Source organism: Brachyhypopomus gauderio, chromosome 19 (genome assembly GCF_052324685.1).
Source record: "Brachyhypopomus gauderio isolate BG-103 chromosome 19, BGAUD_0.2, whole genome shotgun sequence".
Lineage (NCBI taxonomy): Eukaryota > Metazoa > Chordata > Actinopteri > Gymnotiformes > Hypopomidae > Brachyhypopomus > Brachyhypopomus gauderio.
The window spans coordinates 5223070-5228579 of NC_135229.1; positions in this window are offsets into that span (position 1 = coordinate 5223070).

A 5510-nucleotide genomic window follows, 5' to 3' on the forward strand; every position below is an offset into this window, starting at 1 on the left:
TATGCCAAAGTAAAAAAAAAAAAACAAAAAACGAATGCATTCATTAATTTCCTCCCATCAGTACTGCATTAGTGAATGTAGCTTACGTACTATACATTTTGATAAATACATTTATTTAACCAATTTTTAAAAACAGACCATTCATTTTATGAATCACCACAACACCACCCGAATTCAAACGTTGCCACCTTCTTGTGACGTGATGTCGGAGCGTTCTGCCATGAACACGTGGCAAGGTGCTCTAGTAGGGTGGAGCCCCCCCCCCCCCTCAGCCCCACCCCCACCCTCCCAATTTACCACACGCTCCACCCTCCTTAATGGGGACAGTCAGAGGGAAGAGACAGCGGCAGTCAAAGTGTGACATGACCATGACAGCTCTTGTCAATTATGTCACAGCGGTGTTGCTAGGTAGAAAAGGGGGAGTTGCTGCCTCATTGTGATGGAATATGAGAGTGCAATAACACCAGTGTTAAAAATAAAGGTTACAATTTCTGCTGAGGGAACAGAGGACCACTGACTAGAGCAGAGCTGCTTTCCTGAATGACTTCGTTGTACACAACATTAATGGGATACACTTTTGCGGCGCCCTAAGTGGGACATATAAGTACGGTCATACTTGTTATTTAAAATAATGTTTTTGTTAATTTGCTTGTTTTTCCTTAAAACTCAATTTACCATTTAATCATCTTAGCAAATATATATATATATATATATATATATATATATATATATATATATATATATATATATATATATATATATATATATATATATGATAAATATATATGATGTGAAGATTATGAATATGTAAAAGTTTGACTACATAGATAATCTACTATAATTTAATTAATATCTTTGGCATTTAAACAAAAAAAACGAGTGATATTTAGCTTTACTATTGCACAGTTGGCAACATGGCAACAGCTGCCCAGGCGTTCATTTTAAGACACACGCGCGCGCACGCACGCACACACACACACACACACACACACACACACACACACACACACACACACACACACACACACACACACCGGTCGAATACACAACCTCTAAGAAGGCCCTATTCAATAGTGTTCGGAGTGCAGACAGGTAGCTTCTGTCAGCACGTCCACGCGCGAGCAGGTGAGGAAAATCAATGTGCATGGTGGAAGTGGTCTCGTGTCCCTGTGGCCAACAACACTAAATTAATGAATTGCGAGCACCATGTGTCGCCATAATAGAACAGCCGAGGAACTTTGCAGTGAGAGTAACACCCAAATGGATATACCGCTCCTCCAGTGGGAGCGCATCTTGGTATTAGAAGACGAGCCACAGCCTCTATCGTTATCACCTCCCGTGGGTATCACTCTCCACTTAAATGAAATCTCCACATCTCACTTATTTGCGTTTTGCCCGACGCCACTGCGCCACACACAAGCAGCTTTAAAGCACAGAGATCAGCGGGGCGCGCGCTGCAAAGGTGCGTACCGCGCGCGATATGACCTACAGTAGCACAAACGTGCTACCCTGCCAGTGCAGTACTGCGGTGTGCTATGGTATACATAAAATAGGCCGCCCAGAATGGTCTTTAAAAGTCAGCAATGCGCCCAGCACACACCGAATAGCGCTACGCAACGCCGCAGGTACAGCAGTAAGCAGAAAATCCATAAGCTTGCACAAACTGAGGAGGAAAATTCAGTGAACGTTCATTTCTTTGACGAACGGACACTAAGCCAATCATAATCCCATTTCAATTTTACATATTGCCCATATCAGCAGCGAACATAAACACGTACTTGGCCTAGACACACATCCTAAACACGTTAATGATAATACGCTATCATACCCGGCGAAGCGTCTATTTTTCCCCCTCTCACCGGCGGCTGCAAGTTAAAGCGCCGTTTTGATACGAATTTGCAGATGCGTCTTCCTGCCGGGGTGTGTGTGTGTGTGTTTATCAAGAAGCGCTGCCTTGAGCAAAAAAACACACCACCGCTCCCTAGAAAAAGACACACAGGCCGGGTGCAGAATACACGTATTCAAGCCTTAAAACGCGCGACACGTTTTGCTGCGATTTTAAAAAATGCACATCGGAGCAAAGGTTCGCCTACCTGGTGCTCGTTTGGCGCGGCCGTCGCAGTTCGCCTGCGCCCAGCGTCGGAAGCTGCGAGCGGCTGCAACTGCAAGAGACTTCAGCTGAGCATGCCTGCAACGGGCCGGTACCGACGCGCCTCACGAGCACGGCTCTCCTAACTGCGCTCGTTCGGGGGAAAAAAAACGAGGGAATGCAAAATGGTTTCTTCCAAAGTGTGTGAGAAGTTTATCTCCTCTTTCCTTCTCCCGCTCTCCGTCGCTTTTGATCGACGCGTGGACGCCGGGCATCTGCGGAAATGCTGGTGGGTCTGACATTTAGAAGATGCTCTATACGGGCACTCCTGCGACGCTTCAGCGCGCGCTGCCACCCATAGCCTGCGCGTGCAGGTCCCTCGTCCGCGTTATCTGATTTCTGGCTCTGACTTTCTCAATGGGCGTCATGACAACTTCGCTTTCCTTTGCCTGTTAATCCTGGAACTTACCTGGTTGAGAATTAGGGACACCTCACTGAATCCCTGAGTTATTTTTGACTAAGAAGTATCTATAACAGTTCAGAAGGAGCTTGTTAAAATAAGGCTAAAATGTTATATATTATTGCCTCTGCAGCTGAAGTGACTGGTTCATACCTATGCTTAGATATAATTTAGCAAACGATTGTGTATCTTTTGCCATGTGCAAATGTGTGCAGATTTTATTCCCGCACTGGGGCACTCTGTAAATTGGCTTTGTGACATAAGACTAACTACCACTCACATAATAGTAAAATACCTAATATTCAAAACTGAATAATGCTTAGGTGTTTTTCTACACACAGGCCATACGAGTTTACTGATGTGGCACTGTGATATATGAGAGTGCTTTGGGTGTGTGCCATACCATGGATGTTCAGAGAAAAACCCGCTGCACTTAATACAGGAAAACAGCTGACATATATGCTTACACAAAAACACATACATACACATCTATACATTATCCATACACATCTCATGTGGTTCATTTAATATGCAAGCCTTATAACATACAAGCCAACACACACACACACCTCAATACCATAGGACACTGACCCAGAATTCCTGGTGCTCCTGGTTGGATCAGAACAGCATGGGCATGATCTGTTATGGCATTTCTTAAAGATACACAAGTGATGTCAGAAAAGAGAATGTGTGTGTGTGTGTGTGTGAGAGAGAGAGAGAGAGAGAGAGAGAGAGAGAAAGAGAGAAAGAATGTGTCTCTGTGTGTGAGAGAGCCAGTAATTAAAGATACTGATTTTTTTTTCCAAATTAAACAATGCAGGCCTTGCTCAAACATATACATTAATCACTGCATCATAGGTAATTATAAACACTGGAATTTGACCCTCAATAAATTCCCGTTTTTAACATTGTGATTGTGAACATTTTGATACTTGTGTGATCGTACGGTAGTAATTATGGTACAATTTGACCAGCTCTTGTTAATTCTTTAAATAATGAAACATGCAGAATGAACATACATATGAATACACAGAAGAAAGGTTTCAGCCCTCTCCACAAATCACCACAAACCTCACGTTCTTTTCATTAATTAGCACTCTACACTTTCTTATTTACTTGTAATGCGATTTTTCTTAGTAATTCATCAAGTGTTGGTGAAATGCACAGTATACCGTTCCTTTAAGTAAAAAAAATGCCTTGTTACTAAGAGGACCTGTAGAGACCTATGACCTGTATCTGTTACTAGGTAAAACAGACGAATGCTGACTGAGCCAGAAAACACTGCCCTCTAGCGTCCATGTGCAGTACACCGCACCACGTTCCCCAAAATTAAATACTATGCACAAACCATTATATACATAAAGATCATTCATGTCTTGAAAGACTCATCTTTTTGTTTAGGAATTTGACTGAGTGTTCATGATTTCACAATCTTTTTCAACACTATCAGGTAGTAAGAAACCCTTAAACCGATAGTCTATGATTTCTGAAGATGAACAGACTAAGCTTAAGCTTAAGACACTAAGCTCAACAGTCTGACGTTTAAGAGAAGGTGAGGCCTTCAAAGAATGGTGCAAACTGGACCGCCTATTAGATGGTCCCAGGTAAAAGTATATGTGAAAGAAAGGTGAGTGGAGGAAGAGGAAACACACGAGGACAGAAAAGATGGCGGTTGTCACACAGCCACAGTGCAGTCGATACCCTAACATTTACCCATAACCCCCCACAGAATACTAGTCACACACACTGGTGCATGTGAAGGAGCCAGGACCTCCTTGACTTTGACACAGAAAGTGATGCGGAGTGTGAATTTACCGAGTGCAAAACACCCAACACAGAGACACAGTTGCACATTCGTGTGCTGCTGCCAGTTGGAAATTCACGTTGCCCTTGGCAAACAACAGTAAAAAACAGGTCAAAGAGCCAAAAGAGAAGGTTCGGGAGCTTAAACTTACAGCAGTAGTTTGAGTAACCATTAAAACCTAAATATTAATTCACAGATAACAGATATATGAAAAGGAGAGGAAATATGGAGCCAATATTTCCGTTAAATACAGCAACATACATCACAGGCTAGCTATAACAGGCAACATTAACCTTTAAGAAGGAACAAATGTTAAAATATTTACAGTCGTCATGCAAACAACATCTCAGCATATTTCAATATATATGACACTGGAGCTGGTAAGATGAAATAAGCTTTATTATAGACAGTTCTAATACAGGTATTCGTACAGATTAAAAACACAGATTTAAAAATGCCTAGGGCAGCAAAAGCAGGAGGATTAAAGGCCCCGGTGGGGTTGTGCTTCTCATATGTTTTGTGCAAGAGATATTTGCCGCGTACAGACTGCATACAAGACAACACACCAGGGTTTCAGAGGAGAGAAAAGAGCAAACGCAGGCCATTCTGGCGTCATACAGCCTCTCGTTGGGCAATGCTGACCAATCTCAGTCAGCCTGTGACATAAAGGCAAATACAGAAGTGGTTTATCATCAAGACAAGTATTGCAAGGTCTTGAGTGGTGTGTCATTCATAAAGATTGTTAAACAGATTGTTGAACATGTCTTCTGTGACCAAAACAGGCTCTATGCAGTGTCTATGCAGTGTAACGGTAGTTCTAGCATGAAAGAAAGGAGGCTGATTTGTGTTATTAATGTCAGTGCAAGTACTACTGCATACTGTAGAGATGTTACTTAAGACCAAGTATACCACGCCCTATTTAACAGTTTTATCTGGTAGAATATTAGATTGTGTAGTTACAAAGCAAATCCTAATTACGCAGACCCAAATAGCTGCTAATGAGCACTAACAATGTAATATATTATTATACTATGCTATTATTTTGTTAAAATTATGCATTTATTTAATTGGAGATTAATTGGAGATACCACATTTACTATGACAATAGTGATTCACCTCACAATATCAATATTGAGGTGACCGCTCATACTTGTTAG